Consider the following 17,479-nt stretch of genomic DNA (forward strand, 5'->3'; position numbering starts at 1 on the left):
GGCAGCCCCGTTTGGAGCAGCCTCCTCCCCGGACCCTGGCGGGGAGGGAGACGCTAGGTCCCCTCCCTGTTCCCTCCCCCGCAGATCGTCCTCAGTAGAGCCAGGCCTGGCCGTCGCTTCTCTGCACCTCTTCAGCCCCCCCAGGGTACGCGCTGCAGATGGGGGAGGGCTCAGCCCGGACTGGGGCGGAGGGGCCGTTAGGCGTGGGGCCAGCGAAGCCCGGGTGGGTTAGTTATGCACAGGCAGGAGCGAGGGTGCTGAGTCAGCAGCTGGCTCAGCATACCCCGCTCGTCAGCTCTCCCCGGGCACATTAATGGGGAGCGGAGTGAAAGGCATGGAGTTAGCAGAGGGTGCCAATGAACTGAGTAGAGAGACAGCTAAAGGGCTAGCTGGGTGGAAAAGACGCCCCCTGCCCCCCCAGCTGCTAATACTATAAGCAGAGGGGAAGGAAAGGCTGGGGAGGAGAGTAGAGAGTCTGAAGGAAGGTAGGACTAGCAGCTAATAATAAAACTGGACCCTTTCCCAGAAGCAAGTGGGGGGAAGCTAGTCAATATTGTGTGCAAGTAATACTCTAGGCTCCCTGGCACAGTGGTGGGTGGCTAGAACGCCAGGAGTTGTGGTGATCAGGCTAGAAAAGACTCCCAGGGCCTGGGATTCCATGACAGCACATCTCATGGCTGCAGGAATGCAGAAGGGAAGCCCACAGGGTCTGGGGCCTGTCTACAGCACTCCCTTAATTCCCAGCAGAAAGCCCTGTTGTTTGGGATGGTGTGTGTGTGTGAGAGAGAGAGAGAGTCTGTCACCTTAAATGCAAACATCTGAATTTAAACATCACTGAGTTTGACAAAGAACATGGGAATAGCCTTACTGGGTCAGACTAATGATTCATCGAGCCCAGTATCCTGTCCTCCAACACTGGCCGGTGCCAGATGCTTCAGAGGGAATGAACAGGGCATGGTTAAGGACTCATCATTAAAGGTGAATTACAAAGGGGAAAAAAACTGGCTTATGTCCTTTTTTGCTTCTTTGTGAGGTAGAAAGAAGTCCTGAAAAATATCTGCCTTAAAAAAAAAGGGGTGGAACAGAAGGTTTTGGAGAAGGGGTGTTGCTTGGTTTTACATTGGAAATTTAGGTGGATGAGTCAATGGCAGCTAGAAATCTAGTGAATTTATGACAGTGCCAGAGACTGCCATATGAGTAGTTGACAGTGAAGAGGCTCATGCAGAAGTGCAAGAGACAGAAATTTCACAGCAGCTGGCCCTAGACTGTGGAACTTACTCCCACAGGAGACTAAAAATGACCTCACTTTCAGAGCTAAGGCCTCTGAGAGTGGACCTTATATTTTAGTTTTCTTTCAGTACATATACACATACCCACCCATTGATGTACACAAAGAAACATACATTTAAAAAAATCCTTTACAACCTTACCAAGCTATTTGTCCTACCAGACAGGAGGGAAGGAAGAAAGAGGGAAATATTGTTATTGTCATGTCTATATTTAAATACATGGGAGGTACCAATGGAAATGTACCTAGGTGAACAGGTAGATAAAATGCTCCTGCCCTTTCATTTCTGGCATGGGACGTCACAGTACACATGTATTATCATGAATATTTGCATTGTGGTAGCATCTGGGGCCCTGTGACAGACCACAACCCAATTGTGCTAGGCGCAGAATAAAAAGATAGTCCCTGCCCCAAACAGCTCACAACATCTTTGAGATCCCAGTCACCTCCTTTCCCAGCAAAAGCAGGGAAAATTGGACTTGACTGCCTAACTGTTAATTCTAAGTTATAAATATAACAAGAAAAACAGGAAGTAAAAATACCATCTAGGTGTTACATAGCTCAGTTGGAACCTTAGGTCCTGATCCAGCAAGTTATTCTGTACATGTGGAGGCCAGTGCCTGTGTGGATCTCCATTATCTTCAGTGGGGCTCTGCATAGAGGGGTGTACAAGGTGTGCATACCGGGGGTCTTTCCATATGGAGTAATTTGCAGGATCAATGCCTAAACTTCTGTGATTTTTAACTGTGCAACCTTAACTTTATTGAATATAGTTCAGAGCTGGGCTTTTACACAGCACCTTTCACCCTGGAGTCCTTCATAAACAGAAATCACGTCACACTTTGCCCAAATGAATCTACCGCTGGGGTGAAAGTGGCTTCCAAATGGCACACACAATGCTGCTCCGAAACCCTGCATCACCATAAATTGTATGGAAAAACTTAATTAACCTAAGTGGTAAGCAGTGGTTCAGAAAGGTTTTTCTTCTCCCTAATGACCTATGTTCCCTAATGACCCATCCTTTCTTCCCTATGTGTGTTATTAGTTCTGTACACATACACAGCCCTGTACAAAAGGAGAACTGTGTCAAATACATAGGAGGTTTCCTGCCCAGAAAGGCTTGTAGTGTAGGAACACGTGCTGGAGCTGCACAGGACGACAAAGAATGCTACAATGCGGAAACAGCATGTTGGGTGGCCATTATCAGTAGGATGCATCACAGAGCAGATGGGTTTTGAAGAGTCTTTTGAAGGAAGAGAGTAGGAGAGCTTTGCATATATTAAATGAGCATCTGTTCCAGACATAATGGGCAGCAAACACTGTACGAGCATTTTAGTCCTTGGTCCATAAATCTAGTCCCTTTCTGAGAGCTTGGAATATGGATCGTTTCCAAGACCACAACTGTTTTTCCTATCAGGTTTCTCTATTACTGCTCCAAAACATTTGCACATTTGCCCATCTACATAGAAGCATTTACCCTACGGGGGGACAGAGTTATTAACATGGTAGTGCCATCACGATTTGGCCTTACCTATGTGAACATAACCAGCTCATATTATAATGATGCCACTGAACTGTGGCAAAGCCCTGCAAATACCAGGGGCTTGTTTCTTATCTCATTACAGTGTAAATGAGAAGTAAATCTGTTGAAGGCAATGACATTTCATAGGCATAACCAAAATCAGCATAGAGCCCCGGGGTCTTACAGATTTGCTGCGTTACATACAGGCCAGGCCAAACCACAGCACTACCAAAGACTATTCTATCTAATCTTTTCTAATGATCAATCTATCCATCCCCATACATGTTCATTATCTATCTATCTATCTATCTTTGGTATTTTTATAGCACCTCTTACCAGATGATCTACATGGATCCTATCTGTGATATAAAAATTACAAGAGGAACCTTGTGAAGGTAGAACTTTTCTTTAATCCACTATTAAAACAATCATCTGTTTCTAATGTTTTGGTGATTACAGAAATTATTACATAAAGGGTCCTTTTATAGTTAAAATACTGAATTTGTGATGTTGAAAACTTTTCAGCTGACTAAGCAGTGCTCATACCCTCCTCTGGGGAGCTGGGGAACTTGTTGCCATTATGGAAAATGTACATTACATGTACATGTTATATGGATTGAGCCCTAGAACAATGAGAGTCTTAGCTAAGGCTGCTATATACAATGCATATAAAGGAAAAAGCCAGCAGAAATGGCATTGTGCTATGCAGCAATCTGCCACCAGATCAGGAATGGACACCTCTGACAAACTGTTGCACCCCCAAACACAGTCCTATCCTGGGTGGATCATACTTATATCTGACAGATACCTGAGAGATCTGCTTCGTTTTTACACTTTGGCAACCCTTCTATAACTTACCCTGCCAATAAAGTTTTACTGAATTGAAACTGAACAATACACTGAAAAAACAAGCATTCTCTTGAGGATGATGCATTCTCTTACTGCATTCACTTCTACTAAAGTGCTGCTGTCTCAGAGCAGTGCCCAGTATAATCAGGGGAAGGACCTTTGATTTGTAGGTGACAGTGGCCACATATTCATTGAGAGTGTGAATGGCAAAAGGTACTGCCTTCTTTGTGAGCCCAAGCAAGCTCCAGTCACAGTTGGCTTAGGAGTGAGAGGCAAGACCCTGGTTTCTCCAGTGGTAATTGAATTGAACCCAACAGTGTGGATGACACAAGGCACTCCCTGCTCATAGGTATGATCCCAGACTATGCCACTTCGGGGACAAGAGACTGGGATCAAGGATCAAGTATAGAACTGCAGTGTGGCTATCTAGAATATTAACCACAGGGTCAGGCTGATCCTTTTTTGCATAAAATAAAATAATTGGTGAGTCACTTTGCATAGACATTTCCAGACAGGGCACAATCCATGTACAAAATTAGAAACAATAACAGCAAACACTGAAAAAGAAACAAACATCCCAACATAACGTATCATAAAGCAAAGAGAGCACACAAATGCCAAGAGAAGAGATATTTGCTCCAGCCCTCTGGGAAGAATGGACCAAGAACATGGGGAGAAGACACACCTGTGAGAGCCAGATTAAGAATGCATGCCGACTGCTAGGATTTGCAGGGCCTGGCATAAATTCACATGGTGCAGCACCCATTCCATTCCCACATATCATAGAATATCAGGGTTGGAAGGGACTTCAGGAGATCATCTAGTCCAACCCCCTGCTCAGAGCAGGACCAATCCCCAGTTTTTGCCCCAGATCCCTAAATGGCCCTCTCAAGGATTGAACTCACAACTCTGGGTTTAGCAGGCTAATGCTCAAACCACTGAGCTGTCCTTCCTCCCATATGATTGCAATCTCCTTCCTTCATGTTGTCACAACCCAGCCTCACCTCTTTAGGCAGTCCTATAGCCTCTAGTAAGTGACCCTTACACCTGGGAATACTTGAAATCCTAATAGTGGACCTGAAAATTTTTTATCATGTGAGGAGGTAAGGAGGACAGTTAGGGGATTCACTCCCTGCTGTGCCTCTTTGATGAGCTGTGGAGAATGTGGTGAGCATGGCGAGCCTTGGAATGCAGGATGGTGCCCTGGCTGGCAGGGTAGTTGTGTGTGTCATGATGGGGCACTGGGAGAACAGGGCTGTTTTCAGCTCTGTTGGTTGCCTAGGATTAATGTTGCCAGTGCAGTGCTGTGACTGTTACCCAACCTACATCGGAAGTGTGTGTTAGTGCTCTGCAGTATTAGCATCTGAATCATCTGGTTTGATGTCCCTCTGGAATGCAGGGAGCATTGGGTCATAGCCTCCAAAGACAAGTTGTCATTGTTGGTGCAAAACCCCCAGGATTTAACTTTCAAAGTTAATCCAGGGGCACCAATCAGGAAAACGTTCTATGAAGCAGGCTTTCCAGCCTCTAAACACTAGGTGTGCTGTATCACAGATCATTAATATTTCATCTTTGGTTTGCTTTTATTTTAGTCCCTGTGTGTCAAAGACCCTCCTTGAACTTCTAAAATATTTACTAGCTGTTAGTATTACAGGTCCCATGAGGGAAAGATGAAATTGTATCCACTGCAGTGATTGTGATATCTACTCAATATTGATGAGAGGCACTTGCTTCTCTGGTTTCTGTATTCCTCCACCTCATGTAGAGGATGCAGCATGTTCAACTTCCATATAAACCAGGGGTCAGCAACCTATGGCACACATGCCAAAGGCGGCACGCAAGCTGAATTTCTGCTGCCGACCTGGGGTTCCATCTGTTGGCCCCCTGCCGGCCAGGGTCCCAGCCGCCAGCCCCGCTCAGCCCGCTTCTGGCCTGAGATACCTGCCGCCGGCCCTGCTCAGCCCGCTGCCTGCCTGGATGAATGGAACCTTTCTCTCCCCAAAGAAGATAATCTATTTACAGACATTGGAAAACTCAGCAAGGAAAAGCAAGGGCAAGGATTACATGAAACTGATAAGATCTGCATTTTAATTTAATTTTAAATGAAGCTTCTTAAACATTTTAAAAATCTTATTTACTTTACATACAACAATAGTTTAGTTATAACATATAGACTTAGAGAGAGAGACCTTCTCAAAATGTTAAAATGTATTACTGGCACGCGAAACCTTAAATTACAGTAATTAAATGAAGACTTGGCACCCCACTTCTGAAAGGTTGCCAACCCCTGATATAAACATAGGTTAGTGCTTACATCTCTGTTAGCTTTGTAACACTTTTGGTGTGGACATTTCTCAGGGTCAGCATGAGGACAGATGTAGGTAATTTCCATTTCCCCAGATTACCAAAAGTTCTCAGATTTGACCTATTGCCTCAGTGTAATAAACATGGGCTTTCCTAATATATCCATTCCTCAAACAGGCACCAGCACAAGATTTTCTTATATTTATGTATCTCTCTCTCTAACCTTCCTCCTCCCCAGCCAAGGCATTTTTCATACACATACTGTAACTATACCAAAGTATACTATTTACTATTTATATACAAACATAAAGCAAACTGAAGGAGTAGTTGCTCCATAAATCTAGCCAGATTTTTAACATTTTGCATTTTTGCTTTAGTATTTTTGCTGATAAAAACATCAACACCCACTCAAAATTGTCATGAGGTGTCAGTCGTGATTAAAATTCAAGTGCTTTATAAACTAGTTTAATGGGCTAATTTTCTGTTTTTAAACTAAGTGTTTTATTATTTTTAAAATTACACACATACCTACAAAAATACATGTTCATCTGTGTTTGACAGAAAGACCATGCCCCTGCTTTGTGCTCAGCCATAATACAAGAATATACAGCTCTTGCAGTGGATATGACTTTTGTAAAAAGTGCTGCAGTATGATGACACAGTGCCACACTTTAAAAAATTATCTATGATTTTGCACTGGCGGTTTCTGTGGCTGCAGTCAGCTGCTGGCACAGATTCAGTGTTTTTTTACAGATAGTTGATTTATGAGATTTATGGCTCCAAATGTCCTCTCTTGCGGGGTTATTTAATTAACATCTTTTCTAGAGGGCAAAAGGGCATAAAGCCCGATTATATTGTTGCTATTGTTTAAAAAGACAAATGAGGCAAATCCCATCCATAGAGACAATAATAAAATGTAAGGGATATCAAATGACTCCTAGGTTTGAGAATCTGTATATGACAGTGTATGGCTTTTGTTGTTTGGTGATGGTGCAGGTGTGAGTGCGTGTATGCAGAAGTCTTAGGCCTGGTCATTCAGTGAAGAGGGAAGTGGACAAGGTCTCTCACATTTTACTTTGCACAGGGCTGTATCAAGTTCAAGCTAAGATCCTTCACTGAGCTCCAAGTGGGCACAGGGCTCACATGCTGAGCTCAATGCAGGACTGATGTCTTTGGGCTGCCCTGGATTTTTGCAGTCCTTCCCACTGTTAGGGTTTGATCCTATACGGTGTTCAACGAGTGCTTCCTAATAGGTGTGAGCACACTCAACTGCCATTAAAGTCAATCGGACTTGAGGGCACTCAGCTCCTTGCAGGATTATTGGGTCCTCAGCTACATTGTTCAGAGTAATCAAAGCAATTTATAAATCACTGGTTTTATTTTTGTACTTTTTAAATCTTTTAAATGTAGCTATGATTTTCAAATTTTGTTTCTTATTAAATGAAATATCCTTTGCCCACATATGGCCTGGGTTGGGTTTTTTACTCCAGACTTTATTGAAAGATCAGAATAATCCCTAAACATCGCCTTTGACATTGAATGTCCATTGGCAATCATCTGCCCTCCCTTCACATCCTCCATCCCTAGGTGTTAGTGTGTAAGGCACACTTTTTCTCCCTGGTTTAGTTCCAGCACTAGAACTTGTTAGTCTGTGAATGCCATCTGGTGACAGAATGTTGCAGGTGCATGCTAGCGAGTCAGACTAACACGGCTGCTACTTTGAAATCTATTTATGATTTGTGGGCCCCTAAACCAGCAGAGGCTCTAACTGCTACAAGTATATTAGGATCTGAGCTGTCTCCTTTAATCCCTCTGCCAGGGGGTACACAGGACTTATCTATGTGTTGCCAAGTCTATTCAAGACGGTGGAGCCCTGAGTGGAAATTTGTGTTATCAATTGCCAAGGCTGGTCCTGTCTATACTACACCTCCTGTTTCCACCACTAAAAACTAGCTCATTTCTCTAGAGTGAAATACTAGCTAGTTCCTCTAGTAAATTCGGTCATGACACAGAAATGATGTGAGTTGGACCACGTTGTCAATAGTGATTTCTGATTTTGGGTGCCCCCATTTTTGATGCCAAACTGGGGACACCTTAGGCCTAGTTTTTCTGAGGTGCAGAGAACTCACAGCTCCCCTGGACTTCCACTGGAGTTGTGGGTGCTCAGCAGTTCTGGGAATCAAGCCCAAGATATCTCAAGATGGAGATCCAAAAATCCAGACACCCCCAGTTTCTGTCCACTTTTGAAAACTTCAGCCTCAGTGACTGCCAGACAACATTATTTATCTGCTGCATTCACCTTCAATTTATAATAATTCTTGTTTGCCTAGATTGAATGTAGCTATTGTGATTTCTAACCTGGAGTTGCTGTTGTTTTAGGATTACTACACTTTGCCCTTGGTAATTTTAATCTTTGAGCAGCCAGACGGCTGCTCTCATTTTATGCCATTATAATTATTATTACACTGTGATTATTTTTATCCATAATAACACATAAAGGAAGTAATTACAATATGAAATTGATGTACACTGAAGACCATGGGTGAAATCCTGGCCTCACTGAAGTCAATGGGAGTTTTGCTATTAACTTCAATGGGGCCAGGATTTCAGTCTTATAATAGTTCTCATTTAGATGGACTCAGAAATATTCTTCCTGCTTGTACTGGTGGAATAAATTTATAATCAAGTATTTAATCAAGTCAAGTAACATAGGAATATCTTTAACAAGATCTTTTCCTTCATTCCTGCTGGTAATCTTAGCGCTCATAAGTTTTTAATGCAAAAGTTATCTAAAAATTTAGTGTATTTTTTTTTGAACCAGTGAATTTGAAAAAACATCGACATCTTCCTCCATTTTAAGGGTTTCTGGCTCTTTAGTTACTGTTTGTAATTTAACTAGAACATGTTCTTCCTGTTCCTCAGTTTTAATGATTTAGTGAGAATGAACACTTAATGCATCCTCATTCATTTTGGTAGCCCCTAAAACGACTTCCAAAAATGCTTCAGATTTTTTAACCACTTTCCACAGTATCCCTAATCTAAGTAGAGTGGTGTTTTGCGAACGAGGAAAAGCTTACTATGTTTTTTTTTAAATTTCATAAAAATGCATGACAGCAAATTGAATTTACATTTTACAATGTTTTTGTATATGTTCATAATGCAGGGATTGAGAAACCAATCAGCCAACATATGATGCTCTTTAATGGGGAAATGAGTGAGACAGATCTTGCAGATGAGTGGGGGGTTATTGCATATGCATGACCGAGGCTGGATAATTTCACATTACCATTCATGTGTCATTAATGTAATGAGGAAAGCCAGGAGCTGATCATGAACCTCATTCAGAAAAGGAACTAGGATGGAATTTCTATAGAAATTAGGGGCCTGGATTTTTTTAAAGTAGAAGGAGAAATTGTTAAATGCTTTAATGGTGTGTTTTTTTCTCATCAGGAGACACAGGTTCCAACATGACTTAGGTCATGAAGCAAATGAGAGAGTGAGTGTAGCAAGCACATTGGGAAGATTAATATAGTCCCTGTTGCTAAGGTAACATACATGGAGGGAATCTACCTCTGTGCAGCAGAACAGCACAACGCCTAAGAGCCACTTATGTCCCACTTACACCCTATTCTGAGGGTCTGGGTGCTCGGGTCTTTATGCTGGCCCTCTGCTCAGAGGTGAATTATACCCTCTGAGCAGAGCTGCTTCTTTTCCATTATTCGCATTTTGTTGTGTCGGAAAGGGGGCAGTAAAGCGAGATGAAACTAAGAAAAAAATAAAACAAGCTTACTATACACATAGTAGCCTTCTAGTGGAGGGATGTGAGCAGATGAGCAGGGTATTTCTGTCTGCGTAGGGAGTACTGAGTTCCCACCATTGAGGAGGAAAACTAGTCCCTGCTGTGCCCTCCTTTTGTGCCTTGCTGGTGAAGTGCTGAAGAAGAGATTCCAAAATTAATTCCCCTTTCCATCAGGGTTCCCCACAGCACTTTTACGCTGTGGGGCTTTTTCATTTGGAGGGTGTGATGTACAGTCACTTTGTGTGTGTGTGTGTGTGTGGGGGGAAATCATATTTAATGGCTCCTGCTAAGTGCGGAACTGACATCTCAAGGAAGTACTTTATTTATCCACAGAACACATACAGTACAGGCATCAGCAGTCCTCCATGTGTCTTACCACTAACCTGGAGGGGAGTTCAGGCTCCGTGACCATTCAGAGCTCGGCCACTCTCCTGAAAGTGCCAACTGCGGAATTGTTTTATGATGCAGACATTGAACCAAGACCCACCAAACTCATTTCACATAAGCCACTAAAGAACCATCTATTGGGATCAACTCAGTCACTATTAATGTGGTCTGCATTTGAAGCAATAGTCACCAGGTGAGTGGCTCTAATACCCCATTGCCAATTCCCTGAGTCATCCAGTCCCTGTGCGTTCACACTTTGATACCTACTGGAAGCAGGTTTTCAGATTTATTTTACTGAAGTATTAGCTCAGTACACAAAGTAGCCTTCTTGGTATTCACCAAAGCTTCCCCAACACCCATGTAGAAGTTACCCTCCTCACACTGCAGTGAAGTTTGCTGATTCATTCATACAGCTCAGCTCTAACATGGCTGTCTGACATATGGATAAAATTTTATCTGTTTACTTTGCCATTTGGTTCAGTTTACATCTCGGTAAAAAGTGGAGTCAGATGCCCTCTTCAAACCTGTACCTCGGTGGAAAAGCAACCAATAAATTACATCCAAACTTTCTGAATGGATGAAGTCACGTAGCCCAGACAAACTTAGTTCCCCTCGGTTCATGTACATAACAATGGAAGTGATGCAAAGTAATACGGTTTTGTGAACCATTTAGGGTGTGTGTTGCTGTTGTGGTTTGGTGCGTGGTATAGAACACACGGAGCCAAATTCAGAGGTGTGTCTAAGCTGGTTACCCCTGCTACTTCTGGCCTTCTTAGCATTTAATTTACACAATTTTAGATTCACATACTTTGACTTGAAGGGAGTCCAGTAGACTCACCCAATTACTGAAGACTCCTTTAGTCATGACTTCTGAATTTTTTCTCTCAGTATATGTTGGTATTAGTTATATTTACATGTTGAAGGGATAGAAAGAAGATGTAAATTACATCAGTTTAGATCCTCTTAGGTTTATCTAAGGTAACTAACAGAATTTAGCTTTGTGAGAATTTAGGAAAACCAGATGAGAAGTAATCTAATGTATATATTCTTTAAAATAAGAATTTCACCAACTCCAAGTTACTTTCACTGAGTGGGAAGGCAATTATCTCTGCCCATTAAACTCCATGTGAATAGTTAACTTCGTTGTTCTGCTGTAATCTGTGGTTCAGATACAGATTTCCTGCCTGTTACAACCTGCTGGTGCAACTGTAAGGTGGATGTCAAGGCATTTATGCAAAACAAGTAACACTCAAGGTTACTAGTGAGGGTCCAGTCAAGCTATTTACAATGTGTGGTCTTCCCCCTGCGGTGTGCTCAGAGCGGTGGGTGTAAACGGCTGTATATTACCAATATTTGTACTTAGCCAGCCACCCCTCTAATTAGCTTAAACGTTGAGATCAGTGAAATTGCTCTCACAGTTTTCAGACAGGTAATCCAGGCAGTTTGTAGCATATCACTTACAGCTGTGCCAACAGTAAATAGCATGGCCGAATGAGTACTCTTGTGTTCATGCCCATGCATTGATTTATGAGCACAGCTTGCAGCTTTTAGATATGCAGCTCTGTATGTTATGGGCCATCAAGGAAGAATCCTGCCATGACCTTCCCTCTAGTTCTTTAGGATTCAATTCAGAAAATTATAGTAAAAGATGACAAAACATCTTAACACATTTCCCCCATCCCCCTTCAAACGTGGGATTGTTCCTTATTAAATACAAATAATAAATATTATAATACTTAGATATCGCATTTCATCAGAAGATCTCAAAGTGCTTCCGAATTGTTATAATTTCCTCCCCGTGAGGTGGATACTGTAGGAAATTATCGTCTCTAAAATATACAAATGGTGAAACAGAGGTAGAGAGAAGTTAATGATTTGAGCATGCTCACAGGAACAGAAATCCACAGTCCTTGCTTCCATACCCATGTTCTCTCCTTGCTTCTTTACTTCAAAGTATCTAAAATAGTTTCTCATTTAGGACAGCATATGCTACTAAACTGACTCCGATAGCAGAGTAACTTATATGCAACAATGAGCATTTCAGGGTCAAATCTCAATAAACTGCCTGGATTAATTCATTATTGTTATATTTCAGACAATGTCAGCTTTGGTTAGCACTCCCATAGTGTGTTAATAATTCTGGAGTTCAGGATGTGGGAGAAAGTTAAGTGTCTTAAGACAAAGCCAGTCACAAGCACCTGTTTTCATGTGGTTCTCCTGTTGGCTAGGCGGGTTTGTCATAGAGGCCAATTATACCTTAATACAGAGGGATGAACTACAAGACCAACGAGGTCTTTTCTATCCTTGTAGGATTCCAAAGGCCATTGCTTTGTCCCTCATGTAGTCATTTACACCTGTATAAAGCAAGGGCCAGATAAGTATAAGATGTCACCTTTCTGATTTAGTAGCATTCTGCACTCTCTTTTTACAGGACACAAGGTACAAAGCAGGGGAGAATCAGGTCCTATGAGTCATGGAATTTAAGGCCAGAAGGGACCACCAGATCATCTAGTCTGATCTCCTGTGTATTACAGGCCACCAATACCACTTCAAGGCTCACTAGTGGTCATGGGATTCTTTTTAGTTATTGCATTATAAAAGTTAGAAATGGAGAAAGCCAGTGTTCTCAACATTTTTCATACCAAGCACCCAATTTCCACACCAGGAGTTTCCAGTCCATTTAGTTGGGATCTAGCCAGGACCCCACCTCCTATTTAGCAAAATGGGAAGGCCCACAGCCCCCAGGTTGAGAGCCACTCATTTAGTCTTAAGATATAGACTTTGGATTGGATAGGCTTAGATATAGGGATTGGATAGGCTTTTGAGATTTTTGACTCAGAGGCACAAAGACATTTAGATGCCTAACTCCCATTGATTTCAATAGGAGATGGGTGCTTAAATACCTTTGAGTATGTCTACACTTTGAGCTGGGGATGTGATTCTCAGCTCAAGGAGACCTACCCACACTAGCGCCGATCAAGCTAATATGCTAAAAATTAAATGTAGCCACTAATTCATGAGAATTGGGAACGGCTAGCTGCCCTGAGTATGTACCTAGCATCTCTAAAGGGTACACACTCGAGGAAGCTAGCCCCTCTCTGCCACTTTGGCTGTCGTGGCTAGACTATTTTTAGTGCATTAGCACAATAAGAATATGTGTCCTCGATCTGGGAATCACACTGCTCTCCAACTGTACTTTATGGTTTCCTAAATTAGTTTAAACTACACTGTTCAGTGCTGACATTTTACTAAATTTTTGTATGAACAACTTTCTTTCAAACTGTATGTTGCCTGGAGGTTGTTTTTTGTTTTTTTGTTGTTAAATAAGTAAACAGATTTTCTTAAATACATCTTAATTTTCCCAGAACTCTTAAATACTGGCTGCTTGAAACCTAATACACTGAGTTCTCTGACAGTTTTCATTCACTGTGTAGGAGGCAAAGAGGTATGTGATGAGAAAGCAAGCAAGTGGATACTACATTGCCAGTCCTCATTCCAGTCCCTTCTTAACACATTTAGGTGGATCCCTATCAGTGTTTGGGATCAAATAAAACAGGATCAAGTCCACCTATGAGGTTTATTAGAACAGTCTTTGAAGAAAATAATGGAAACCACATCATGAAGTCATATAAAGCCTGAAGGGACAAAGGCCCAGATCCCCTCACAGGGTACGCCTGTAGAAGTTAGAGTGTTCTACGACAACCTCTCATTTTCTGTGTTGAGAGAAAGTTCAGATTCCCTTTTAGGGCAGGTTTCCAGCTGGATGCAGGGCTGAAGATTGAACCCCAAATGATGGAGAATTTAATCAGGCACCTCCTACTGAAGTCCATAGTCTGAGTGAAAACTGAGGGACTAATTGCCTTTGGAGAACCCAAAGGAGAAGTTAAATGGAAGTAGCCTGGGAGTCTCCGTCAGTTTCTCTTTGTGTAGACTTTTTCTTAATTCCTTCGCACAGGGTTCTGGGATTGCCCTTCAACAGAACAGGCCATGGGACCAGCCACCGGGCCCCTCCTGGGGCCTGCCTGGATCTCTGGGGATCAGCAGGAGGTCAGAGCCATCTGCGTGGGAACCGGATATCCTTGTGCCAGATCTGTATCTCTTTCCTCTCCAGCAAATTGAATCCAGCAGAACTGCACTGACAAGGCTCCTACAGCTGGTGTCTGCTCTACTGACCCATTTTTAAGGATATGATAATATGCTCTAATTTAGATCTTAGTGGTGACACCTTCTTGTAACTCTTTATTCAGTCTGAAGTAAAAGGCACCCAAAGCTACAAGCATTTTTAAAGGTCACATTATAACTGGAACCTTAATTTTAAAATGTTTTGTAAATTATTAATAGCTGTTATAGGCATGTTGCAGACATGAGTAACGTATTACAACCCCATTGTTAGAAGATGTCATAGATTATTATAATATGCAGCCTGTTGATCTGTTGGACTTGCCGTTGGACTGATCTGTAACAACTGATTAATCATTTATTAAAACATCTACCAATCCAGTAGATAACCATTTACAACCTGTGTAGTAATGGGATGTTTCTGTATATAAAGAGTGACAAGTTTTTACTAATACCATGGTACTGTGTCTGGCTATGATCATGCATCATGGTGCTGTCAGTTGTGAGGGGAAAATAAGGAGCCTATTCTTTGGCTCTGGACATGTGGTCACGCTGCTAGCAGTCCTGTTCCTTTTGTCCCACGAATTAGCTGGCACAAACATCCTTCTTAATATTCACAAGTCAACAAGTGCAAGGGGAGTTATCCTGCCTGTGTGAGCGATGCCTCATCATAGGACTACCAATTGCTGGCTTCTAGAGAACAGGCAACACAGAAGTCCATATCCTGCCAAAGGCCTAGTTTGCTAACATTCATGTTTGTAAATTATCTGCAATAATAAGAAAGCATAAGGAGAAGTGTCATTTGCTATAATGTTGTAGTTCTAGCTGTCACCTCATAAATGTTTGTGTAATGCTGAGGAGTACATGCTGTACGACACACAGTCAATGGATGGCACTGCCGGCTCTTCTACAGCTGAACTGGCCTCAGGGGAGCTACTTTGGGTAAGGCATCTGTAGCTGTTTGCTCAATTTAAACCATGCTCTCGAACTTGCTGCAAAGTGTGTACTGCAACGGGTGTTCTGAGCACACAACTGACATCTACAGAGGGACTGATTTGCATTTCCACTAAATGCCCCTTTACGACACCCTGGCAGTATTAAAGAGTCTTAAAGTGTGGATGTAATTTACGTCCTCTGTAATAATAAATACCTAGCTCTTACATAGTTTTTCATGTGTAGATCCCAAAGCATTTTACAAGGGAGGTCAGTACCATTATCCTAATTTTTACCGCTAGGGCGACTGATGCACAGAGAGCGGCAGTGATTTGTCTAAGGTCATCCAGCAGGTCAGAGCTGGAAATAGAATACAAGTCTTGTGAGTCCTCATCCAGTGTTCTAGCCACTAGGCAACACTGCCAGAGCAGTGTAAAGGGGCCAAAGGTTTTGCTTTCCCTGCAAAAAAAAAAAAAAAAAAAGCAGCATGGTTTTTGAATAGAGCTCACTGTCTTGATTTACAGTTGTGAAGGAGACACTTTACAGGTCCTCTTGGAGGAGACATGGTACAGGTAGTCTTCACCTTGATGTAGCTAGTTAAGGTCAACCCCATTACTCCCTCCCCCCCTCACACCTCCCAAAGTCTTTCCCAGCATGCACTGGCTTCAGTTGTAAACCTGGACTAGATTCTCTTTGTGTGATGGAGGACATTATTGAAAAATCATAGGTGAGACATACAAAAGAAATGCCTAAGAAGCTCGTGGAAAACTTCAAAACAATTCTGTTTAAAAACAATTAATTTCATCTGTAATTGTTTTTCTTAATTATCTTTTAATATGAGGAATATTTGCATGAAAATAAGATCTTTGTTCCTGTACGTAGCAGTTCATCTGTTCTTGCTGGCTGAGAATAAAGAGACATTCTGTACCTGAGGCCACTGGGCCAAATTCTGCTTTGTTACACCAGTGTCAATTTAGAGTAACTCTAATGAATTGAATAGTGTTAAATGAACGGAAAATTTGTCCAGGTGACTTTAGATGGTGAATAAGCAGCAGGAGTGGACAACATCCTAAGCAACATCCTAAGAAAACATTTGATTTCATGCAAATGTCCATGATAATTCAAAGAAAAGAAGAAAATAAACTGAAAAATAGATGAATGAGAGAGAATTGTCTCTAAATAGAGTGTTTTTCAAAGTTCCTCAGCATGTGTGAGTGTGTGTTTTAAAAGGCATTACTATTGATCCAGGCTCAAAGGACTCTATGTAATGAAACTCAGGATCTGACTTCACCCTCATTTTCACTGGGTATAAATCAGGAGTAACTCCATTGAAGTAAGTGGTGTTGCGTTGAGGTAAAACTGGTATAAGTGAAACAAGGATCAGGACCTTAATTACTAATCGGCCATAACAGAAAATTCAGCCCAATGGAAATTCTGAGTGGCTTCCATGGTACACCATCTCCCATGTGCGAGGTAGTCATTTTCCTCCTGGAAATGCTTTTAGTATAATTATCAATTTACTACTTTTGCTTGGACTATTTTGCTTCCAATTGAGGACCCCAATTTGCAAAATACTGAGCTCCCTCAACACCACTGTTTTCAGCGAGAGTTTGAGGGCACTCAACATCTTACAGAGGCAGTCACTGTGTCTAGAGTTTTGTATTCTAAACTCACTTATACCGTACAACTTCCCATAAACTATTGCAAGCAATAGGATTATATGGGAACTAGTCAGGGCAGAATTTAGCCTTTTTTTTTAAAAAAAAAAGTATACACAGTGCCAACTTTTGAAATGTTTTGTGTCAGAAACTATAGGTTTTGGACGATCTCTCTCTGCAGGCCATGATCTATTTCAAAGCAAATAGTACCAGTTATATCCTGCAGTCTCTTCCCTGGAGGGGGATATATATGTGTTTACTTTTCAGCATTCCCTTCTGTAACTAAAATTTGAATGCTTGTATAGACTGGTGTTCACTAGCTGTTGCTCGCTCCCCCTTTGAGTTAAATGGTACAAATTGTCCCTCAGAGATACAATCCTGCACACTGAGAGACCTGGGAATCACAGCTGCACTGGCACAAAGACATTATTACTTGTAAAACTTTGCTCTTATGCCACGTTCCAGTCAAGGATCAAAGGATGCCACAGACATTAACTGAGTCTCACAGCTCCCGGTGAGATTGTGCCAATCTTGTAGTTAGGAAAACTGATGCACAGAGACTATATTAAAATTTTGGGGAAGCTGAAGGTGCAATTGTGCTCCTAACAGTGCTAATACTT

The 17,479-nt window shown here is 41.9% G+C and overlaps 1 long non-coding RNA gene across 1 annotated transcript; it reads left to right on the forward strand.

The window, feature by feature from the left end:
- Nucleotides 1-89: 89 nt before the first annotated feature.
- On the forward strand, nt 90-14,525 carry LOC311529318. Its single transcript, XR_014713815.1, has 4 exons — nt 90-145; nt 3,137-3,205; nt 10,096-10,342; nt 14,105-14,525. It is a non-coding gene; the product is annotated as an uncharacterized lncRNA (long non-coding RNA).
- The last annotated feature ends 2,954 nt before the right edge of the window (nt 14,526-17,479 follow it).

Source organism: Lepidochelys olivacea (genome assembly GCF_965140295.1).
Source record: "Lepidochelys olivacea isolate rLepOli2 genome assembly, chromosome: 13".
NCBI classification, from domain to species: domain Eukaryota; kingdom Metazoa; phylum Chordata; order Testudines; family Cheloniidae; genus Lepidochelys; species Lepidochelys olivacea.